The 26,287-nt window shown below is 36.8% G+C and overlaps 2 pseudogenes; both read left to right on the top strand.

Annotated features, from left to right (window-relative positions):
* The first annotated feature begins 7,142 nt into the window (after positions 1–7,142).
* On the top strand, positions 7,143–19,583 carry LOC122135713 (annotated as a pseudogene).
* A 4,521-nt stretch (positions 19,584–24,104) lies between these two features.
* The window catches only part of LOC122135712, a 21,089-nt pseudogene continuing 18,906 nt past the window's right edge, over positions 24,105–26,287 (top strand).

The raw sequence follows: 26,287 nt of genomic DNA, 5'->3' as shown, positions 1-26,287 counted from the left end.
TTGACCTAGTGGGAGCATATACAGTCTAAACAAGAGCGGTGCAAGAATTGAGCCTTGTGGGACTCCGCATGTATCATGGACATCCAGTTAGACTTCACCTATACCCACCATAATAACCTCTCCCTTCTAAGTATGAACCTGAACCAATTGATTACCATCGCCAGAAAAGAAAGCCAACCCAGTTTTCCAGTCTTCTCTTAGTATTTGTTTGTTGTGTTCTGATCGTTTTGGACACATGTGTCAGCACTCCGATCTAGTAGTACCAGCACAATGCTACTAATTTGCCAGAATCCAGAATTTAGAAGTGAATATACATTTATTCCCCCACCCCCCCCCATCTTAATGAGCGTTGGGCTGTTACTCCTCTGCGGCTGAGACGCGGTCAGATAACCAGATTGAAAATTTGTGGTCCCGGAATCCCATTTGAGTTTAAGTAGTTGTTCCGCTGATTAAAAACTACCTTTTTTTTAATAGTCCTTTGTCTGTAAACAGGAAGATTTGATATTGGTCAATAGTTGCTCAATATGGTGTTATCAAGATTGCTTCTTTTTCCGAAGGGGTTTTAACAACTGCAACTGCAGTTTCAGGGGGGGTTCCGTCGGAAAGCCCCGGAAAGAAGTGAGGCATTTCACACTCACTTCTAAGAACATCTGCTTCTAAACAGGTTAAACACACTTTAGAAAAAAGATGTTGAGAAGTGTGCCCAGATAGCAGGCAGTTGACGATTTAAGGTGCTGCTGTACTGTTTCTTCCAAAAATGTTGCTATTGTTGGTTGTATGCGCAGTGTTGTGTAAGTTATAAGGTTTGAGAATAAAGGGTCGATGTCTATAGCTGTGGTTCGTTCCACATTGAAAGCATTAAGGCTGTCTTTATAGATGCTATAGTAAATTTCAAGTTTCTTCTTCCGTCACATCCGCTCAGCTTTTTCTGTATTGACTCGTTCATACTCTTGTCCTGCTGGTGATATTTTCTCTAAAGGCGATTGTTAGCTCATGCATATATTCTTTAGTTTCATCGTAAACTAGGTAAGAAGGGACTTGTAATAATATGTTGAACATCTAATAAGTTGATTAATCACACATACAGAGTTATATCTTACTGCGGTGCTATAATACATTTTCTGCAATAGTTGAACTCATTGTTAGAATGCTTCAAATTGGGGCCAGGCTTGTTTTATGAGCATACCCTTATTTGTCAAACTAGTCTTAAGCGACATTATTCACATTTTTAGAGTTAAACAGGTTAATGAGCTCCTTCAGTATCTATACTTGTAATAATGTTTAAAATAATTCCATTAGGTTCTAAGGTACAGCTAAATGATTAAAAAAAACTTAAAAATGCTTTTTTTGCAGTTTGTAGGAGTCTGTGAAAGCTCTGTGTGTGTAAGTGTGTGCGTTAGATAGTTTGAATGAAAAATGTTTTAGGTTAAAGATGTGATTTAACTACAAACATCCTACCTTAGAAACATAACCACTACAGTATGTGTTTTCCCCCAACACCAAAACGGTTTGTTCAACAAATAAAAAAAAAAAGTCATAAGAAATTTGTTGTGTTTCACAGTTTCGAAGAGAAAGTCAGATATGTAATATAAATTAAGTTATATATATTCGTTAATATGATAGAATCACAATGAATTTATGAGTTTATGTATTTATACTGTTTCATGTACTCGCTGGTTGCCGTATACGTATTCAAGAGAAATGTAGGCTATAAACTCAATTGTTTTAATAAATCTAAAGCTTTTAGTCTGTAATTACAAATATCTTTCATTTTAGAAAAATATTTCATACATTCTATTTTCATTTGTCTAAGGATTTGAGTGTGTACATTAAAGCAAAAAAGAAAAATTACACATTTTAAACAATTTGAAAAGTAATATTGAACTTTAACACATATTATAGTTACACATCTTAAAACAGTATCAGTAGTAAGTAAGATATTTATATCATCACAGCCATCAGACAAATCAGGTGGGGGGTGATTAAGTTTGACTTATTGATTATCTGATTATTTCTTAGCAATTATTGATCAATGCTTAGTAATATTTACTGTATAGACCCTCTTGTTTTTATTTTTAATAAAATAAAACTTTATAGTGTGAAAATAAGTATGGTGCATTTAAACATCATGGTTAATGATACCCATTTTTTTAGTGAGGGAAGAAAGTGTAATCTGTTGTAAAGATTCTGTCAGACATTCGTAGCGCCTTTTTAAAGTTATTTTTGCTGGAAACCAAACTTATGACAACTGATTTCAGTCTAGGTCTAATTCATAAAGAAAAGTCTAGCTGTAAGCGCCTTGCATTCATCAGAGGCTCCTTTTACTACTTCTAACCCCCTGCATTAGAGCATCATGGTTTTAGGTTTGAAAAAAAAATACAAATTTAATTTATTTGTTAAATCAAAATTTATGTCATTGTGTGCTTATTCTTATTTTTTAATAATCATACTGCTTTTCTTCATCTTGTAGAGATACACGGTGTGTAAACATTTTTATTTGTAAAAGGTCTGTATGAAACATCGTAAAAGTTTCAATGTGATTACTTCCACATGCATTCTGTTTACAAACAGAGCCTGAAGTCTGTGAAAATAACCAGGACTGTGTATTTTACAACCACGCCGTCACGGTTAAATCCAAAACATGCTCTAAGCTACCTTGATGTTATTTAAACAAGCTTCTTAAAACAGAGTGTAAGATTACGGTGGTAAAGATATCCGCATGATGAGACCTGTCGGTAAACATTCCAACAATGTTCTCTGGACCACTTTTCTGAAAATTATATGTACTGTAGGCTATAAGACGAGCCGTGTCTGCACCGTAGCTAAAAACACTGTCAAATAACCGGACCCAAACGCCCAAATTCCGAGAAAAAAAGCTGATTAATATTTAAAATAGATGTAATTTTAGCTAAACAATTAAAAACGTTTTGAACCACGTTTTGAGACGGAATTAGAACGATGAAAAAAAAATTCTGTTGCTTCCACATTCTAGAATCTAGATCATGTAAGAATACCATGATTAAAATAAGAAACTTAGTTAAAATATAAACCAATCTACCTATTAGAATGTGTTTTTATTAAAGTCTACACCTACCCCAACCCTAAACCTACCCTTACAGTAATGCAGATACATTAAAAATCATTGTTTAGCATGATAAAAAGGACGCGATATTGATGTGCGCATGCGCAGTAAACCCTGGTAGGAAACTCTGACGGGTAGGATAAAATGTCAGGACACCGGACAACAGCTGTAAAGGGAGTATGTTTATTTAAACATTAAAGTAATATCGCGCTTTGAGTTAGATGTAGTGCATTTAAAACGTTTTTGCCAACTTATCCGCATTCTCTCGCGCAGCGGACAGAGATGACGGGAGAGCTCTCTCACGCAGGCGGAGAGAGAGAGAGAGAGAGAGAGAAAGAGAGAACGCACGGAGTTTAAACAGCAGATTTTTGTAAACCTATCATTTGAAGAATCGTGATGCCTGCGCAAGGAAGACTTTCGCGAAAATAATGTAAGGGGAATTTATATTTTTTTTTATTGAATTATTCTCAGTTTATTAATATGTTGAGAATCTTTTTTATACCGTAGTCATATTAAATGCAAACACACACACACACACACACACACACACACGATCTGTTAAAATTGTTTATTAATTATTGACCTTAAAGCCAATATCTTTCTCACAGCCCCCATACAGAGAGACAGAGAGCGAGAGAGAGCGCGCACGCGGGCATTACAGAACGCAACCTGATACCTCGGTACCACACACACACACACACACACACGCGTCCGCAGATGAGTCCGGATATGAGAATGTGTATAAGATCTACAAACACATTCTTCAGGGATCCTCATTCATTACTTGGTCACTGAACAAACAAACACCATTTCACCTCGCGGAGCTCAAAGGATGACGGATGGATTTCACGCACGCCGGGGTTCCGCATATGGAAATTATTATAATGTCAAAGTGCACATCTGGACATAATTAATATGTCAAAAGTCAAACTCATCAATCAATTAGTCATATGCTGGCGGTTATCAACTACTAGCGTTGATTCTTTTAACAAAATGACACTGTATGAATCTGAAGACGCTGTTATGTTGTTTGTCTCCCTTCTTCTTAAATTTGTAGTTTTTAATTTTAATTTTTTTACATTTTTTCATGAGGAGTATGGAAATAGGTTTGTGTTTTTTTTATCCTTAATGTACTTAAATTTTGAGTCTTACCCCCGTGTTTTATATTAATCATACACTATAAGTCCTCTCTGACACACAGGATGTCAAGCAATTTTAATTTCTCAAAAACTTTGCTTTCATTTTCACTTTTTGTTTTCCCAGAAGCAGTTGTGTTCAAGACAAGGCTTGCAGTTATAATAATGCTGCAGAGTAGGCCTAAACCATGGTTGTGGAATTATTTTTTTTTTTTGACTGTTTTCTAATCCAAGCTTTTTAAAACAATATTTGTCTTTTATGTTTTTAGATTAAGAACATGTTCACAGGTGTGGTGACAAATTAGGAATACATTATTAAACCATTGACTCTCTTAATTAAACAAGTTAATATAATTTTTTTAATTTAATGACAAGCTTCTATATAAACAATATTTATGTCAAGTCAAGTCACATTTATTTGTATAGTGCTTTATACAATACTGGTTGTATCAAAGTAGCTTTACAGTGTCAAACAGGAAAATAGATTGTCAATAATGCAAGACAATAACAGAGTCATCTTTCCAGCCAAAGTCAGTTCATTGATGATTCAGACATGCCATCATCCAATTCAAATACTCTTAATAAGGGGACACTGACAAGAAACCAAAACTCCATCGGTGACAAAAATGGAGAATAAACCTAAGGAGAAACCAGGCTCATTCAGGAAGCCAATTATCCTCTGGCCAGACGAAACCAGCATGGCGTGTTTAATTCAAGGCAGCAACACAGGTGCAGAGGTCTTGTCTTTTCTCATTCCCATGGCCTTGTGTCCATGGTCATCAAGGTGATGAGGTATTTGCAGAGGATCTGTCTCTGGGGCTCATCTAGACATGGGCTACGCTAACATATGGGGCTGTAGAGGTCGTCTCTAGGTGCTGATCCACCATCTGGTCTGGATATGTACTGGATCTGTGTGGCTACAATGACCATCTGATCTGGTAATAATATGGTCTCTTAATACAGTCGTACTTCCTGGTTCTAGTAAGAACTCTAGCTGCTGCATTTTGGACCAGCTGGAGTTTGTTTATTATGCACACAGAGCAACCACCCAATAAAGCATTACAATAATCTAACCTCATGAACGCATGAATTAACATTTCTGCATTTGACATTGAGAGCATAGGTTGTAATTTTGATATATTTTAAGATGGAAAAATGTGTTACTAGAAATGTGTCTTTCAAAGGAAAGATTGCTATCAAATAACACACCTAGGTTTCTAACTGATGATGAAGAACTGAAGGAGCAGCCATCAAGTGTTAGACAGCGTTCTAGGTTATTACTTATGCAGAGGTTTTTGGTCCAATAATTAAAACCTCTGTTTTTTTTTTGTGTGTGTTTGTTTGTTTGTTTTTTTCATAATTAAGCAGTAGGAAATGTGCTAGTAACCCAGTTTTATATCACCTATGCATATCAGTTAGTTTTGCAAATTTGTATGGGCCCTGAAGAAATATAGAACTGAGTATCATCAGCATATAATTAGCACCATGTTTCTTGAAGATGTGTAGAGAGTATTGCCATATCGGTTGCCATTGTGTAGAGTATTGCAATATAGGTCAAGTCACCTTCATTTATATAATGCTTTACACAATACAGATTATTTCAAAGCAGCTGACGATCAGTAATTCAAGTAGTTTTATCTTATTTGCTATATTTATTGGCTTGGTCAGTGTTTTTGTTGGATTTGGGTTATTTTACTACTGTAGGCTTTATGGACCTTTAAAATAAGTGAAATCATTTGGTGAAGTGATATGGACATGTAATGGGGCACAGCACTTTAACTGTGCATTTCCATGAAAATAACTGTACACCTTAAAAGTTTGTCAGCCAATCAGATTCAAGCATTCAGCAGCCCTGTAGAACAATATAACACAAATGAATCACCTTTTTTTTTTTTTTTACCAAGTAAGGACAAACAGGAAATAAATGGGAGCATACATGTGACAGTACCCTATAAAAAGGTGGTAGTGCATACTTTTAAAGTACTAATGTGTACCTTTTAGGGGTAAATAAAGTAGCTTTTAGTTTTATGGTTTTAGGGTGACAGAGTGGTGATTTTTTTGTTTTTTTCTGAGGGTTTTCTGAGGCCAAAAGGGTTGGAGTGAGTTTAATGGGTATGAAACCAAATATTTAAACAAATGTGAAAAGTTAAACCAACTTTACCAGATTCCCATTGCCACTACTAATGAGATTTGTGTATATGATGCTTATGTTACCGGTTCATATAAAATGTGGTCTCATCAAAAGTGAAACTGAAACATTTTCAGGCATCAGGAACTCACGATGAAACCCCTCGTGTTTGATCTAATTTTATTTACATTCTTTTAAGTCTGTTTGGATTAAACGTAACAGAAGAAAAAAACCCCCAAAAAGGAAGGATATTAGAACTAACTTCATTTCTTTCCTTATTTTTTCAAGGTAAAGTATGTTCTGTTTTTTTTTTTTTACATCTCCTTGTAACAGAAGTAGTGCTCGTTATGATAATGACAACATTCAGCATGCTAAATGCATTTATACTTTGTGATACATATTTTATAAATGCATTTACTGTTTAGGTTTAGTTTATTTCTTGGTATGTGCTCGGAAATAAATTAAAAAAGAGAGAAATGTACATTTGTAAATGTACATACATTTATTTATAGTAAATTGCACATGCAATATTCAAAGTGCTTTACATTTTACTGCGGAATAAAGAAAAAAACTAAAATAAAAAAAAATTAAAGAGCACTAAAATAAACAATAATAAATAAAAAATAATGCTTAAAGGAAAAATAAGAAAATGAATTTAATTTAATTTAAAATGGACTAAATCCAATAAAAGGGACATAAAATATAGTTATAGAAGGACATAAACTAAATTAAATATGTGCAATCTTTGAGGTTTTAGAAGTAAAATGTATATATTTTTTTCTTCTTTATAGTCAGAAAATGAACGGAGAGGTTCACAGTCATTTAGAGGAGAGCATTCGTCCATACATTGATCCTGATTGACTGCACTCTGCGGCGTTTTTGGCATTCACAAGGACTTGGCATTACCAACTATATGCAGTGATCGGAGACCAAAGTTCTGGTAAAAGCTCTGTGTTGGAGGCACTGTCTGGAATTGGCTTTACCAAGAGGGACTGCGGTGGGGACTAATTTTACTCTCCTTTGATACTGGGATATTCATAATGTATTAGGGGTGTGACGAGATCTTGTGGCACGAGATCTCGCGAGATCCGATGTGTCTCGCGGGATCTGACTGGTCTCGCGAGAACGTGACGATATCCTCGTGTAGATTTTAGAAATATTTGCATTACACTGGCCCTTTCACCAGTGATTATGTAAGGTATGTAACATATTATGTTCACATCTGGCAAATGGCCGCATTATAAGCGGGAAAATTACGCAGTGAAGTCTTTGCAGTCATAAAAACATAATTCACGTTTAACGCGGAATGTCACGGAATTTGTTAATTAATCAAAAGTTGGTAATTACACATAAACAATCTCGATATGAACTAGTATCTGTAAATATAAAGCCACAAAAGTTGATTTAAATATGAATCATACATTATTCAGCCTGTCTCTGTTAATGAATAGAGTTAATGAAGTGCGCAGACGCGCGGTTTCATTTACCACATACACACACAATGGAACGCGCGTGACACTTGCGGTGATTTCAGCATCTGCCGTACGACATAAACACATGAACAACATCTGATGAGCATTTGACCGTTTGATTTGAGTAAAACTAGCATCATATCAAATACACAGAACTGTAAAGGTATTCACGGCAACCTGTCAAAAAATAAAAGTCCAGTTTGATATATGACGGACAATGCGTAACTATTTTCAGTAGAATGTATACATAGCCTACTGCTATTACTACTACTAAAATGAAACAACCATTATCTAAGTTTCGTTAATCACACAACATTTCTTTCCATGTTTTCATTTTTTAATAGTAAATCCCCTTTGTTGCCAAAAAAAAAAAATACAGTTTGCTTTAATTTTTAATAAGTAAAAGATAAATGATGAAATTAATGTTTTATGCCTTCATTTTAATAACCAGAAAAAATGTAAATACTCAACACAGAATTCCTGAGGGAAAAAAATTCATAAGGCTACTTAAAAAAAGAAAAAAAAAGAAAATAAATTAAGTGGTTTTTATGCATTCAAACGGTTAGAAAATTGTGAGTAATATGGTGAGAAAAAAATAAACATTTCATAAGGCCCTAAACATGTATTTTTTGTTAAACTTTTATAAATTGATGTGAGAAATGTATGTTTCATGATTTTAATTAATTAGACATGCTTTTTAATTAATACAATTTAAATTAACTATTTAAAACAGAGTTGAGAAAAATTATCAATAAACAATCCAGAAAAAAACGGAACTTGGAATTTGTTTTTACGAAATTCAGCAAAAAATAAAATGGATTTCATAGGGCCTTAAAACTATGCCTCAGCCTTGCCTCGTCCCCAGTTTGGGGACCACTGCTTTGTTCTTTTAAATGATACATTTTATTGTGTTCAATTACTTGCCTGTCAGTTGAGTTTGTGGGAAAACCTTTTGCAGTGTTTATATGTGGTTTATACCTGCATAAAATTTATTAAAATAGATGGAAAGGGTTCAAATATGCAAAAGATGCTCGAAAACTGAAGAACCTGCAGGACCTGAAGGATTTTTCTGAAGAACAGTGCTGAGTTTAACTGTTCAGAACAAACAAGAGATTCATGAACAACCATCACAAAAAAAAAAAAAAAAAAAAAAAAAAAAAAAACAGTTGTGGATCATCCAGGTAACCACACACAGAATTAAGAACCAAGGGTTCCCAAACTTTTGAATGGGGTTATTTTAATCATTTCAGCAATTTATTTATTTTTTTGGTTGTTTTTTGTCTTGTGGACTGAATGTAAACATCTTTTATGTACAATAAATTATTCAGCACACTACTAAATAAAAAATAACATGCATTTTGTACGATCTCTCTTATTTTGTTAAAATTATTCACATTTTCACAGATTCTGCAAGGGGTTCCCAAACTTTTGTATGCCACTGTATACATATTCAAACATAATGCAAATAAGTGAATGATTTCTTATGTTTAGTACTTGCACTGTTTTTATATAATTATGTTGGCTTGAGAAAGCCAACTTACTGAAATGCTATTAAAGCTTATTAGTGTTGCTTGACAAAGGCAAAACATAACTACTGTTTTCTTGCATACTTATTAAGTTAGCTTGAGAAAGGCAAACTACTGATCTGCTGTTTAGTTTTTATTTAAGTTTATTCTTCTTCCTCTGAGCCAAATTTTAACACCTGACTCCTAAAGCTTTAAAGCTACAACCACCAAACTCGGGTCAGACCTTTAGACTGATCTGACTTGGTGTGCTATGACTTTTCTCACTGATCCGACTTACAGTTTTCATAAACCAGACTATCAAATCCACCAAAAATCCGATAGACTTTCATTGAAAACTTTTGAACAATGAGACTTATGGTGTTTTAAAGCTGTCTAATGTCTATATAGTAACACTGAACAACTCCCTACTGAAAAACAGCTAAAACCAGCCTAAGATGGTTGGCTGGTTTTAAAGGGTTAGTTCACCCAAAAATTAAAATAAGACTGTGTTTTACTCACCCTTGAAGCATCAGGTGTATATGACTTTCCACTTTTAGACAAATCAAGTTGGAGTTATATTAAAAATGCCCTGGCTATTCCAAGCTTTATCATTGCAGTCAGTGAGTGTTGCAGTTGCAGTTGAACAGTCCACAAGTCGTCATATAAAGCGCGCACATTCATAATAAAACATGCCGCACACGGCTCCAGGGGGTGAACAAAGGTGTTCTGTAGTGAATGCATGTGTTTTTGTAAGAAAACGTAATAAACACTTTTCTGTAATATCCGTTATCTGTCATAGGTGGAGGCCATTCCGGCGTATGTCGTAGTACGTATGCACAGTGCGTGTTCCTTTGAGATATGCTAGTCTCGCGAGTTTGCTTATAGGATCAAGGGAAGCAAAGTTTCCTTATTTTAGCAAAGAAAGACCAGTCTCCTGTTGGTTTATATCGAAATCCTCCGACATTTTTCTTTCCAAATCCTCGGTTTGTACTTCTAATTGGTTACCGGCGTTTTGTTTTGTTCTCTACTCCGCATTCTTCACTAATAATGCAATGCCAACGTACTACAACATCCGCCAGAACGGCTTCTGCCTATGATAGATACCGGAAGTGAGAGAAAGGTGTTTATTTAGTTTGAAATATGAATATTTTTCTTACAAAAATGCATGCATTCACTACAGAACGCCTTTATTCCCCCCTGGAGCCATGTGCGTCACGTTTTATTATGAATGCGCACGCTTTATTTAAAGTCATATACAAATAGGGTGCTTCGAGGGTGAGTAAAACACAAGCTAATTTTCATTTTATTGTGAACCAGCCCTTTAAAGTGGTTTTGGCCACTTTTTGGCTGTTCTTAGCTGGTTAAGCTGAACCTGCTAAAAGACCAACCAAGCTTAAATCAGCTGTTCAGCTTAAACCAGCTAAGACTAGACAATCAGCCTAGGCTGGTTTTAGCTGTTTGTTTGTTTGTTTGTTTGTTTGTTTGTTTGTTTGTTTTTAGCTGGATTTTAACTGAATCAACTGGTTTTAGCTGGTTGTTAACCTTTTTTTTCATGCTATCATGCTAAGAACATGCTAACAGTCTGTTAACAATAGTGATGTGCCCGAATCTGAATAACGTGTTTGGAATGGAAATTATGTGTATTACGGAAACCCCCTAAAAGGGAATAAATACTAGATGAGAGGAAAAGATGTTCAGTGCTTTCTCTCACAATTATATTGTTGGGTAATTGTACTGTATAAAAATTGTGGGCATCAGGGAGCTGCTATTAATATATGGGACATTGAAATCATTTTTGAATGCGCTTTTTACTTTCACTTTCGAGATTCACGATCACACATACTTCGTGTATACCACGGAGCGGCAGCACTTACCACAAATTTTACAAGATTAGATGTTTGTCAGTGGTGCTCAGGATCTGCAAATCAATCTCCAACGTCTTATCAGTCATCTTTCCTTATTCTGTTTATGTGGTAAGTGAAATTTTATGTAATGTAACAGGTTATAAGTGGCTAACCATATCCCTTTAGTAGCTCCGTAGAACGCATTACTCATTTTTTCGTGCCTTTCCGAATAGAGATTCACTATTCAGGCACATCCCTAGTTAACAACGTTAATCATGCCAACAACATGCTAATCATGTTAACAACATGCCAGGAACGTATGCTAATCATGCTAAAAACATGCTAGTAACATGCTAATAATGCTAGAAACATGCTGACAACATGTTAGAAACATGCTGACAATTTGCTAACAACATGCTAATCATGGTCGTCTTCTTTTAGCTAGTCAGGCTAATCTTAGCTGGTCAAGATAGGCTGGTTCAATGCTAAATCATCTGGGTTTAGCTGGTTTTAACTTTTTTTTCTAAATCGACTGGTTTTAGCTGGTTGGTTATTAGTTTTTTCTCAGCTGGTTTTAACTGTTTTTATCTGGATTTTGGCTGGATTCTATCTATCTATCTATCTATCTATCTATCTATCTATCTATCTATCTATCTATCTATCTATCTATCTATCTATCTATCTATCTGTTTTTCTAATTGACTTTATTGCCTTCAAAACATTCAAACTTTAATCTTTAAAGCTACTTTAAACTTCAAACTACTTCAAATTGAAAATCTTTAAACTTCTAGCTTTTAAAATATTTTCAGACTTTCTATTTTGGCTTTCTCAAGCAAACTTCAGAGTTTGTCTTGACAATTTTTTTTTGTTTAGTAATTCTTCTTTTTCCAGACAAAACTTTGACATGCTACTCCTCCCGCACCATTTGTCTTAGACCCATGAATAAGGTTTCAAATCGACTGTCTAACAACATGGTAATCATGCTAGAAACATGCTAACAACATGCTAATCATGTTAAAAACATGCTAGCACCATGCTAATCATGTAAAGAAAACATGTTAATCATGCTAAAAAATTGGTTAGCAACATGCTAATCAGTTTAGTTACATGCTAGCCACATGCTAATCATGCTAGAAACATGTTATCAAACATGCTAACAACATGCTAATCATGTTAGAAACATGCTAGCTAACAACTTGTTAATCATGCTAAAAACATGCTAGCAACATACTAACAACATGCAAATCATGCTAAAACATGCTAACCACATGCTAATCATGCTAACAAAATGCTAATCATTTTAAAAACATGTTAACAACATGTTAATTGTGTTAGAAACTATGCTAAAAAACATGCTAAAACCATGTAAATCATGTTAGAGTGAAGCTAGCAACATGTTACTAACATGTTAAATCATGCTAGCAACATATTATCTAATGTTATCTTAACATCTATCTATCTAATCTAGCTATCTAAACTTTCAAACTTCAAGTTTTTACAACTGCTTTAAACTTTCAGACAAGGCTCTTTCAGGCCAACTTTACTCTTCCAATTCTTTTTCTTCTGAGACTAAAAATTCTAACTGTATCTCTTCCTAAGGCGTTCATGCTACAATCGGCAGAGACTTGGGCCCTGATGTGTAGCTTGTTGCTATATCTTTTCAGACTGGTCAGACTTACAGTTTTCATATGAATAATTATTAAAAATTAAAAAATTCCCATAGACTTCATGTACATTGTCTGAGCAAAAATTCCCCCTCTAGAGGACAATTCCAGTCCACTAGAGGGAGTCGCAGGATAAGAAATCTTTAAACTCCCCTCATTACTTTTGTTTTCAATCAGTTAAATTTACAAATAAATACATACATTTCATTCACACTTACAAGCTAAACAAAAATATTTGATTGTGACCAGGTCAGAGCTGAACAATGACTGTCTGATGGCCACGAGGGCCAGTGGGGGGAAAGCCACTCGAGACAGATGACTGATCTGTCACTGCTCTGACTAGCTACTGTTGCCTCCTCACAAAAGTTAATAATTTCATCTGTTTTTAAGCCTTGCCAATTAAATGGTCTTAATGTAAGTCCATCGAAAAAGCGAGAATTATTCATTTCTCTTGGCTGGTTTTTTTGTGCCTTTAACAAGAATTAATCTATATTAAATGAAAAATATGGAATGTTATTTTACATTCTTCCATTTCTGCATCTGAATACCTGCAAACCTAAAACCTACTTTTTTGTGCTATTGCTTGCAATTTGCTTGCTTTGAAATTTAACTGCTATCTACACTTTTAGTTTTAGTTTAGCTTATTTCTTAGAATACAATATAACAAGGGTCTATAAGAAATATACAAACATTACAAAAACAATTCTGCTTCATTTGGCATTTAAACGGACAAATGATTATGTGATTATGTATAATTTCTTGGTGTATTTGGTGAATATAATGTTGTTTTGTCTCATGTGAACATAAACTGTTAAGAAATAAATCAGATGTGGATCCTTATATTTGACTGGTGCATTAAAGCGACCGCAATTACCAGCTGCTGTGTCTTTTATATTAATCCATCAAAAGAGTGAAAATCATTTATTGTGCTTATTAAGACAGTTTTGTTGTCATAATAAGCTTATTTATTAGAATACAAAATAGCAAGGCTCTACAGAAAAAAATATCGCAAAGACAATAACTGTTTAACTTTTTTGTGGTGGGGTCAGCTCAAGAACACCAAGCAGACATGTGATCTGGCTCTTTTGCCTCAAGGCTGTCCATGTTGGCTTTCTCAAGTCAACATCAAAGTTTTTTCACAAACTTTAGCCTCTAGTTTATATTCGATGTAAGTCACATAAGGGTTCACTGTTTGTAATTCACTGTAATTGTGGACTCAACTGTGTTTGATAGGAATTCGTCCACCAGATGTCCATTGTAGAGGCTGAACGTTTGAAGGAAGGTAACAAGTGGTGGAGTTTAAACTGGAAAGGCTTGTGTCTGTCTTTACCGTGAAAAAGAAAACAGAATTTGTGAATTCATCATTGGTTGAAAGCTACATCGAACAAAGGTTAAGAAAACTGCTTTGCTGTCTGTTATGTTTTTGGTTTTTTTTTTCAGTTAAACAATAATGTAATTTGTTGCATATTACCTGTATACCAATACTATTAAGGTATGTGTATACCGCTGTTTTATACAGTCTATGGTGTATTACCAATAAAATTTTAGTAAGCGCTGGCAAATATCAACTACAGGAGATTAGCATTTGTTTCTAAATTTGATGATTAGGATATTTCTAATATTGAACCATAAAGCAAGTAACTTGCAATTTTTATGTTTCAGTCATATGTCAAGTAGAAAGACCAGAATTTTATATTGAATAATGTAATGATAATAAACTCCTCAAAAATAAAAAAATTAGTCAATAAGAAAAAGAACCTATACAGTCATACACTTTACATACCACAATACATTTTTAAAGAATTGGAACTGAATGATATTTTTTCACTGTTGTCCCAGAGTCAACTCCACAAATTGTGCGCATTTTTACTTTTATGTCATTACTTTCGCAAACATAACATTGTGGGTGCGGGACTAACAGAACGGACCCAATTCATTCATTTTTGACAAGCATATGCTCCTATAGGAAGAGGAAAAAGTTCAGAATTCTACCGGTAAGTTGACCCTGAAACTCACGGTGTAATTAATTAGAAATATAAAAAAATGTATAGTTGAAATAAAGATGTTTAATATTATATTTTTAATAAATTACAATCCATGTGTGTAAATTACCAACTTCTCATTGGGTGGGCCACCGTTACAAGTGGGTGGGCCGATGACATGCATCTCACCCACAGGCTTCGCCACTGAATGGAAAAATCCAAGCAAAAAATCATTTAGTGAGGGTGTCGAGGGACAAATGTGGTAAAATGGTATTGTGTAAAATGGGTAGGGCATAGTCAGTTTGTATTTGAGGCACAAATAGCTCTCTGTTACAGTGTGTTGAGAAACGACATTTTGCAATGTGGTGTGTTTACAGCCAGAATGAGCTGGCAGGAAAAGGCAGTAGGAATAATGTGATGAGCTCATCACTTTAGAGGTCATGTCACCAGATGTGTGTGACTCACACTGATCGATCTGCCTGGAATTGCCCGAGTCCCAGTAAATGGACAACCAGAGGATATTGAAAAACAGGTGGGTGATATAATCTGCTTTTGTATGCCACATTCAGTACCATTACTTATTCCAGTTTAAAACTTCATGTCTTGGCCTTCATGTCTTGTAGATTAAACGTCTGATCACGAGATATATTGAGAAAGCAAGAGACTATATAACAATGGTAGTGGGTCCCTGCGTAACATCTGACATTGCAACAACAGAAGCATTAAAAAATGGCACAACAAGTTAGATCCTGAGGGCAAAAGAACTGTCGGTATGAACAGACATCTAAATGTCACCAAATATATTTTAGAGCACTCTCTGTCAGCACAATGCAAATTTTACAAATAAGATTTTTTCATTCTCCTCAGGCATTTTGACCAAGCCAGACCTCATAGACAGTGGGAACAGAGGACAAAAATTCTGGACATTGGTTCAGGAACAAAACGTTTCCTCTCCGCAAAGGATACATCATGGTGAAGTGTAGAGGACAACAATTCAGATCAATGAGAAAATATCTCCTAGGAGGAGGGAGGAGAAAGAGAGGGGTTTCTTCCAAAAACACAGTTTTTTCAGGTTACAATCTGAAAAGATTATTTAACCTTTTGCTCTCAAAAATGTGTGTGTCCATGAGACTTGATTTGCCCTTTTTAGATACAGGTTGCTTTTTTTTACAATTCCAACCAGTTCTCTAGTGTGATTGTGTTTCTGGACTAAAGATACAGAGATTTCAGTATAACTCGGCTGCACCTCCCATTGGCCATTTCTGAATATACCTGCGTTATCAAGCTACTATATGCCACCTTACAAAAAATTGCCTTTTTCTTTTTTCAACAGATGCCTCTTGAATGAGGACAAAGCGACTATTAAAAGTCTTGCCACAAAACTGACTCAGAATCTCTCGTTGATCATATTAAAGTAAGTTTCTAAACATCAGTGATTCAGACTTATACTTTCTGAAATATAAATGTACAGTTTTGAAAGCAAAATAAGTAATATATTAAATTTGATGTGTTTAATTCTTATATTTTTAACCCTTTGGGTTTTGCAGTCCTTTGTTATAACCCTACACCATGACAATGAGTTTATATTCTTAAAGGAACAACTCCACCCCAAAATAATTTTTTGTCATTAATCAATTACCCCCATTTCATCCCCAAACCCCGTAAAAGCTTCGTTCTTCTTCAGAACACATTTTAGATATTTGGATGAAAAACTGGAGGCTTTGGACTGTCCCATTGACTGCCAAGTAAATACACTGTCAAGGTCCAGAAAGTATGAAAAAGCATCATCAGAAATAGTCCCATCTACCATCAGTGGTTCAAACCGTAAACGTTATGATGAAGTGACGAGAACACTTATTGTACGAGAAGAAAACAAAAAATAAGAACTTTATTTTTAATGATTCATCTTCTCTGTCTCTCCCCACAACACCATGGTGCAGGCTGCCTACGCTCTTCTGTCAGCCACGCCACAAGGATTCGCTGTTTTCTACGTGTATTTAACGCATTGATTTGAAAATTTCAGATTTGAAAGAAAACGTGGTGTGGTTGTGGTGGGGGTGAAATAGAAGGGGGGTAGGAAGTCGGGAGGGAGTTGGAGTGGGAGTTGGTGTCAGCCGCGTGCCGCCATCTTGTCACTTGCGTTAGCATCCCACTTGACTCCATTCATTTTGCGTCACTTGACAGCGGATAACTTTACATCTGAGGCGTCGTTTAAAGACTCCCTTTGTCCATTATTTATTTCTAAAGATACACGACATGTATAAAGGGCTCCATTACCTTCTATGTTCCATTATGGCCCCGTAGAAAACATTTTTTTGTAAAAATAGGCTACGATTGCGTCATAACCACTCGACTCTCTGTCGCACAGTAGAGAACATAACGTACCGACGGAGGAGGAGAAGCTCGCAGGCAACGGGGAGACGTCAAGAGATATTGGCGTACTGGCGTTACTTTTTAAATACATATACAAAATATTTAATCAGAATACTACTCCTGCTCACTCACGCCAAAGAAAATCCCCGCTCAAGCTCGCCGTCGTTCCGCAAGATTAACGATGGCAGTTTGCATGCACAGCGTACTAGAAGATTTACATCTGTCGAGACAGGTTGCTGACGTCATCAAGCTTAGTTTGAGTCTGCACGTCAGAAAACGGAGTGCCGAAAAATCGCTTTTCTAAAAAATGGTGGGTTTAATTTTTTTAATTTGGTTTCAATTGGGTTGGTTTGTGTATTTTTTTTACTTTTTATGTATATTACGCAGCCTGCGCTACGGTGATGTAGGGAAAGACAGAGACTTTTCTAGACCCGTGATGGTGTTTTTACTTGAACGTCTATAGGACAGTCACAAGCCTCCAGTTTTTTCATCCAAAATTTTAAATGGTTATGTTAGAAACGAAGCTTTTACGGGATTTGGAACAACATAGGGGGTAAGTGATTAATGACAAAATTTTCTATTTGGGGTGGAGTATCCCTTTAACTAAGATGTTTTATGCTACCTCATGTGAATGTGAAAAAGACACAAGTGGCAAAAAAAAAAGACATCTACTTTATCTAATTCATTTTTGAGCATAAATCTCTGTCATGTTAATAATGTTTTATAAGTTTTTTTTTTCACTCATTTTTGTCAGAAATCCCTGCCGCAGCTCAATGAGCAGATAAAAAAAAGCAGTTGTGGGGACTGAGGGAAATGCCCCTCAAAGAGTGTGAGGCTGGACCACCACAAGACCCTAAGGGAGCCATAAACTATCCTCACTGAAGTAGAGAATTTAATTATCTCAGTCCCATATCATAAAATTATTGCTTCTCATAATTATTATTTTGGGTCCAACAACTGATGTGTCACTAGATATACTTCTACATTTTGTCAGATGCACCCACAAGGTAGTGTTATAATTTACATTTTTAATTTACATTTTTGTCAATAATTGTGGAACAGCAATGATTAGAATAAATTATTGCGATGACGATACTGAATCCTTTACATCTATTTTTATCATATTTCTATATGATTAATGTTATTATATAACAATTTTTAATGTAATAAATGTTATTTTTGCTCTCATAGACTATAATGAAATTCATCGACCAAATCAAGTCCATATCAACAGGAGAGCTGATCATTGGGGAAATTTATATGGCCAGCTTCGGATGGAAGTCAAGAAGCATGGAATGATCTTCTTAACAATAGAAAGCCATCCTGTAAGTTATCTTTTCATATTTAAGAACACCATAAATATAAGTTTCAAATTCACTGTTGTGTTTTTCCAATGAAAAAAAAATACTGTTTTGCTCCCAAAACAAGTTAATAATTCGACCTGAAAGAGGAAAATAACATTTTAACCAGGATTTCAAGAGGGGGGGGATTACTCGGCTTCAGCAACTACAAAATGTTTGAGGTGGTTCTGCAGAAGCATGTGGCCACACTTAAAGACCCTGCCAATAAATTACTCAATGTCATCAAAGGTACCAGCACACATCTTCATGTTTAACATCTTTCTGGTTTCCAATATAAGACCAAAAGATTAGATCACATCTGAATGGCACTTGGAATGTATTTACTTGTAGCACATCTGGTCTGTGAGATATTTGTGGCTATTTGCCTTTTTTAATTTATGTATTTGTCCTGAAGACATCGTCATCAAGCAGTTTACTGATGTAGTCAATCAGTGTTTCCAGAACTACCCTGTTCTTCTAGATATCACTAAGGTAAATATTGCTCTTGATTAGTGGCATACAAAACTAATTGAGTGACCACCTTTTAATTAAGTTTCTCCGTTTTTAATTTTTTTTTAGGACAAAATTTACAACATTCAATCAGTCCAGCAAGAAAAGGCGGAGAAAAGGATTTCAGAGCAGTTTGCAATGGAAGAAATGATCTTCACTCAAGATCCTATCTACTTAAAGAGCCTGAAAGAGATTACCAAAGAGACGTTTTCAGAAGAGCAGATACCTCTCTTTGACAAAAAATGCAAGTACGGTGAAATGCTGCAGGCGTATTTTGAGGTATTATGAGGTTTTCTTAGTTTTCAGTAACAAATATGAGACTGAATGGACTGCAGTGCTTAGCAGCTCTTTGATTTTCTTTCAGATTGTGGTGCAGCGGATGGCTGACCAACTGCCCATGATGATCACTCTTTTCATGCTGAAGCAAACTGCTCAGCTCCTGTCTTTTGACATGTTGAGTTTACTGGATGGGGCAAATGTGAGCGAGCTCCTGTTCGAGGACTCTGATGTTGGTAAAAAGCGCAGAGACCTACATGTTCGTCTGTGATGTATGAGAATTGGTCAAGAAAAAAAAAAAAAAATTAGGCAATTTCATCTGAGCAATCTGACTGACTGGAGGGATTAACATTTTACTTAATACATTAATACATTGTTCTTTTTTTTTAAAATACGTTTAGATAAATATACACTGCTCATTGTTCAACAATATCTAAACTTTCATGTAAAAATTTAAAAAAATCATACCTTATTGGAGAACAGGCATATCTTTGCTTGTTTCCACATTGCAGTATGCCTTGGATAAAAACATAATATCTTTTTCTGCCTCAAATAAAATGTTTAATCATTTGTTTAATATTTATGTGGTGTGCTGAATGAAAATTATGTCAGGGCAAGTATAAGATTGTGAACACTGATGTAATGTTAATGAATGCTATTAAATCACATGGTATGTTGTAAAGGTATCTTATTTGGCTCTGTGTGGATGATGGCTTTCTGTCTGTCTGTTTGGCATTCTTGGGAACCCTATAAACTTAGATCAGAGTTAGAAAAAGGGAATGACATGAATAGATTGCAGCATCTCAGGGTACAAATGAAATCCAGCTATAATCCACCAGTAGTAGCCTGAGTGTAATGAAAACACTTGAAGTGTTTAGAATTTACTTTTTTCCCTTTCTTGGTATGATTCAACACAACATACATACAATACACTATAAAGGGGCAAAAAAAGAGACAATTCTGTCATTATTACCTTTGTGTTCAAACCTGTTTAATTATGTGTGAACAAGAGTGCTGTTATTACATTATTAGCCAATATAGGTAAATAGCTAGAACAATAACAAAGTACAATAAACAGTAAGCTATTTGTGCTACAAAACAGTGTGATTGAAAATGAAAAATATAGCTGCGCACAGCAGCAGTTAAGGGGCCAAGCACACAGAGGCAGAGTGAGGAGCAAGCATGGCTAGGGAGAATCATCAGACTAAATGCAACATTGAGAAATTAAAGACATTTTAAGGTGATTTTACTCAAACTGGCTGCAAAATCTATAAATTGGAGTCACAAGTAATATGCTGTTAATGGTTTATCAATTTTGAACAGAAGGTGGCACCTGTTATTTCAAATGATGTGGTATGCTCAGTGTGAATGCTATGCTCCTGTAGTCGACACGCCATCTAGCGGTTTGGCTGCTGAACGACAGGACACACCAACGCAGAACTACAACTTCTTTATCTTCGTAATTCATTGGTAACACTACCACTAAACAACGATGGAATCGTGTCTTCTAAATGAGTAGGAATATAACGGCTTATAATTACTTTTGTTATAAACGTCATACTCTAGCGTGTGTTTTCTTGTTCTCAATTTTGTATTTACAAAAGTAACGTGCCGCATTGTAACGATATTTTAACTCATACTCCTTTACGCGCATGCAAGCTGACAACTAGAGAAAACGAGTTACCATTTGGACGAATTTGGTGTAATACATGCACTGCCTTTTGCACTGTCATGATCGCCTAAAGTCAGAGCATTTCAATCAATTAGATCAGCAAGGACAAAGCGCTGACAGCTTTTTTAAGACGAAGTTCGCCAATTATAGATTATTACTGTGATTGTGTTGAATACCTGTATTTTCTTTGCACCTTCAACTTAAAGTGGATGTACACTGCCCTTGAGTAGAGCGGAGCATAAAAATTCAGTCAGATATCACATACGAAGAGTTTGTTTTCTGTCGCTCGGGATTAACTTTTTTCGTCTCTTTTTTCAGCTTCTTTTTAATGTTATGGTGTGAACATTTTTATTTCTAGTTGTGGTCCGTCCTTGTGCGTACCAAGAGACAGATAGCCAAAGTAAGTTATTTTTTGGTGGAGACATGCTAGATTCTGTTCAGAGAGCACACGTGCAGTGTTTTCTTCTAAGGTTACATTGTCGTGTTACAATGCAGTTCAATGCTGTCTACTTTGCAGAGCTGAACAAAATATGTATTCTCATTCTCATTTCAAGTTGTTTGTGAGGCCCCAGCCCCTCCTTACAATAGACTTATAGCATTTCATTCTTGTTTTATTAGGTTCCTGTTCCTGTTTGCTTAAACTGGTTAAACTGGTTTTGTCACATGGTAGTTTCTGTTTTGTTACTGCTCCAACGTGATCTAAAAGGATCTAACCAGCTTATCATCACGCAGGTCCACCAGGTTGGGATTCCTCTGGTCTGTCTATAAATGACCAATATGGTCCAAAAAAACCAAGAAAAACTGACAATCTGTCTTAAATAGCAATTGTCTTCTATATTTACTGGGAACTCACCATATTAGGAGCAAAGGATAAAACGTGGACGTAAAATCTATAATCAAAGATGAATATTACTGTATAATGAGAATTATCATATAATCATCAGATTAAATTGTCCTTTCACAGAAAAATTGAGATTCGTTTTCCATGTGGCTGCCCTTATATATCAGTCATGCCTTGTCTTCAAACTCCTGCGAGGATCCTGACTAACATTATCCATTTAGTGGTGGTTACTAATCTACAAGAGAGTTATTTAGTTATACTTTATGTGTGTATTTATGTATATTCTTTATAGTTTCTAAACCTAAAAATTTACTTATATATGTTTGTACAACCCAGAAAGGTCATGGTGGGTGGAGCAGCGTCCTACCATTTGAAACCTGATAAATCATAAAGATGATGGTAAGGCATTTATTGAACAATCTGGTCTGGTACAGTGTAAAAAAAAAAATTAGGGTCCACATTTAAATATCCTGTTTCTGTATGTTTACGCAGGTTCTAAAGGCAAATGTGGCCTCCCCAAACCATTTCCTGAAAATAATTATACCTTTAAGATTTACAGCGCGCAACAAACATCAATGGTACCAATGAATATGCATTGCGGTGAAATAATGTACAGGCTTTTAAGTTGTCAAATTTACAATCTGTGCTTTTAATGAATATTAAAATGAATGCCCTAGAGTACTGTTTAACCAGCATTTAAACTAGCCATTTTGCTTTTAGGCATAATAGAGAAAGACCAACGGAAACGCGACGAGGAATTAAATATTGCTATTATCAATGGTAAGTATGTTAAGATTGGTAAGATTTTGCTGAAATAAAAAATAGCCAACTAAAAAAGGTACCATTTTTTGCTTTTAGCTCATATTATTATTATTATTATATCTTATATTTATTTTGGTTTGTTTGCAAATAACTTTATTTTTTTTTACATATCTTAATATGTTAACATAATATTTAGAATTCTTTGTTAGAAATTTGAAAGTTAGTGTTAGATCTTCTCATAGATATAAATGCTCATTTTCTAAACATTTTCTTTTTACTTATTCATTCAAAATTCAGAATAACAGGTGAACACGTCAATCTGGCAGCTTCAATATGTGGAATGGAAGTATGTTGTATCTTTCCTTTGCTACCCATGTTGTTAGTTAATAATCTTGCATTATAAATACTGATTGCTGCATTCTCAGGATTCACATGTAATGTAATCTTTTTGTTGTTGACAAGAGGTTGAGGAAGCTGATAGAAGTTTCTGAAGGTCAATCGAGGATGGTTCTCTTCGTGGTTGATTGCCTCTTTTGATGATCCACTCCACAAGGTAAGAGTAGAATATTCTGTCCCCAGTTTCATCATGTTGGTATCATGGGGTTTTCTCATCATGTCACATTATGATGATGCTTTATTTAGCACTTAATGATGAGCAAGGACCTCATTGCAGAGCTTGGCAGTTCATATATTTCCCCCATCGAAATTCAGAGATACCTGGGTCCTTTGTGGGAGGGAAGAAACCATAGCCCAATAATCTCTTTTTGGATCAGGTAAATGTCATTTCCAAATCAAATCAAGTCAAGTCAATAAAAGTCCTGCTATAATTGTCAATTCTTCCATGCATGTACAGTACCATACATACAGAGTATTGAAATTGCCGTTACTCTCAGACCCTTTGTGCCATACAGAGAACACTAGCATAGAACATTAAATACAGATATAAAATATAAAGTGGGGGGCAAAATAGGTCAGTAAACAAAGCCAGATGATGTAAAGCGGCACAATGTAAGATAGACTGCAAACCAGTAAAGTAAACAGTGCAGATATACTGATTGTAGTGCATAAGAGCTTTTTTTTTTTTTTTTTATGTTTTTTTTTTTTTTTATTCATTCTGATTAAGGTTTTCAGAAATCTAAGAGAGCACGTTCTTTATTTCACACTGATGAGTTCACTTCCTGACAGGCCTGAATGAATGAAGCTGTCCTTCAGTCTGCGGGTCCTGGCCTGGAGACTCCGCCGTCTCCTTCCTGATGGCAGCAGAACCGGAGAAGCTGTGTGTCCGGGTGTGGTGGGATCACCTGCGGATGCAGAGGGCTTTAACGGGTGAGACTGGTTCCATAGAAGATCCTGGAGCAGGGGAGGGAGACAAAACTCAATGATCTGTCTCAACTGCTCGTCAACTATTCATTGAAGTCGTCCTTCCGTCAGGATTCTTTGCCGGCGCCATACCCAACAATGAATGCAGCTCGTCGAATGCTCTCTAAAAAGATGGTGACCTGCTGTAGAAGGTTCCCATGAGGGGGTCCGGGGCTCTGGCTCTTCTCAGGTTGGTTGAGGAGAATAACGACGCTGCTGTGCTTTCTTGGCCAGTGCTGCAGTGTTTTTCAGTCCAGGATAGGTCCTCTGTGATGTGCACACCCAGGAACTTGGTGCTTTGCTCACTCTCTCTACAGACGCATCCGTTGATGGTCAGAGGACTTGCTGAGTCTGTGCACTCTTCTGAAGTCAACAACAATCTCCTTCATCTTACTCCCACTTTCAGAGAGAGATGGGTTGTCACTGGCACCACCCGGGTCCAGGCGGCTCCACCTCGCTCCTGCCTAGTTTTGTCGCATTCTCTGGGTCTAACGAAGACCCGCCACAGTCCCGTGTCATCCGCAAACTTAAATGAAGAGTTGGTTTGTGTGACGGTTTGCAGTCGTGGGTCAGCATAGTGAAGAGGAGGGTGCTCACACACATCCTTGGGGGCCCAATTGTTTCATTGCTGTGATGGTGCTGGATGTGTTGCTTGCCACACATTCTTCTCCACCGCACTGCTGAGTCTTCCCTTCAGAAAGTCTAACAGCCAGTTTGCACAGCGAAGTGTTGAGCCCCAGCTGGCCCCGTTTATTGAAGTAGCTGATTGAGGGATCGATTGTGTTGAATGCTTGAACTGAAGTCTAATGAACATCCTTCGAGTGTATGAGTCTTTTTTTTTCTCTAGATGTGTTGAGTGCTAGTAGGAGGGTAGTTGCGATGTCTCATCGGTTTGAGCGGTTGGCCTCGATAATGCAAACTGGAAGGGGGGCTGGGGGGGGCAGACTTTGATGATTCCGTTGCCTTACTAGCCATTTCAAATGCACTTCATGATAATAGGAGGAAGTGCCACTGTATTGGTTAGTCATGAAAGCAGGATTGGAGACGGCTTCTCTTCGTTGTCTGGAATGATGGTGGTAACTTGTGAAGCCTTTGGGGAAAACATTCTGTCTAAGCGAGATGTTAACAATGTCTGTGAAGACATCATTGATTTCCGCCGCAACAGTCCTCTCATTACACGCCCGAGAATGTTTTTCAGGACCTCCGGAGCTTATGTGTAGCGTTGATCCCCCTTCTGATGGATCTCCTCATGCTGGTCTAGGGACCAGCGTCATCACCTGGGCATCCGTGAGGAGGTGGAGTCCTTCCTGTGCAGGTGAGCTGTGTTTTGTGCCTCAAAGTTGGCGAAGAAGGCGTTCAGCTCATTCCGCAGTGATATTTGGGTGTCCACAGGATCCGCGGTGGGGGCTTGTATCCCTATAATGGTCGTATCCCATCCCCTGGCCGCAGGCTCCCGTCTGTCCTCTGGCTGTCACTGAATCGATGGGCTATCCTCCTGGAGTACTGACTCTTCTTAGCCTCTCTGAGCCCCGCGGATAGGTTGGCCCTGGCTGTTCTCATGCCCACCTCCTCTCCATCTCTGAAGGCAGCGTTCCGCGTCTCCAGGATTCTGTAGACCTCCCATTGTCCTCAACGGCTTCTTGTTGGGCCTGACCGTGATGGTCCTGTGTGACTGTTTACATCATCATCTCTTGTTGGTAAATTAATGTGTTGGTGTATTTTTGGGAACACACTCTTTAACTCTGCGTGGTTGAAATCCCCAGCCAAGGTGAGAAAAGCATCAGGGTGGGCTGTCTGCTGCTAACTGATGTGCTGGTACAGTTCATTTAGTGCCTCACCCCTGTTGTTGCTGGAGCTGGGGGGAGCTGGATAGCACAGTCTGGAACACTGTCGTTGAGCCATGTTTTCGTGAACACAAAAACACAACAGTCTCTTACAGTCCTCTGAGTTGAGCGTAGTAATTGGATGCTTCCAGTTTCTTGTCCAAAGAGCGTACGTTACCCATACGCATGTGGGGATAGCTGGCTTGGAGTGGTAGCCGTTAAGCCTAGCCGATACCTCCGCCTTTACCACTCTTCTGCTTCCTCTCACGCCGCTTAGTGGCGCCTCTAGCTGCTGTGGGCGAGATGCAGCAGTGGGGGTTCGTTATATGTTGAATCTGCCTCTTCAGCGACCGAGACCCCCGCAGATGCTTTTCAGCTGCGCAGTAACGGAGTTTAACTTCAAAAAAGTGGTTCTGCCGACATCGAGCAGAAACTCCCCGACTGTGGGCGCGGCTTAAATACCGGTATCTATGAAGATGGACAAAAACACCGCGCACTACAAGACAAAAAACAAGAAA

The sequence above is a fragment of the Cyprinus carpio genome, chromosome A25, assembly GCF_018340385.1.
Source record: "Cyprinus carpio isolate SPL01 chromosome A25, ASM1834038v1, whole genome shotgun sequence".
Lineage (NCBI taxonomy): Eukaryota > Metazoa > Chordata > Actinopteri > Cypriniformes > Cyprinidae > Cyprinus > Cyprinus carpio.
The sequence above is the reverse complement of the archived record's forward strand: the minus strand, read 5'-3'. Positions and strand labels throughout refer to the sequence as shown.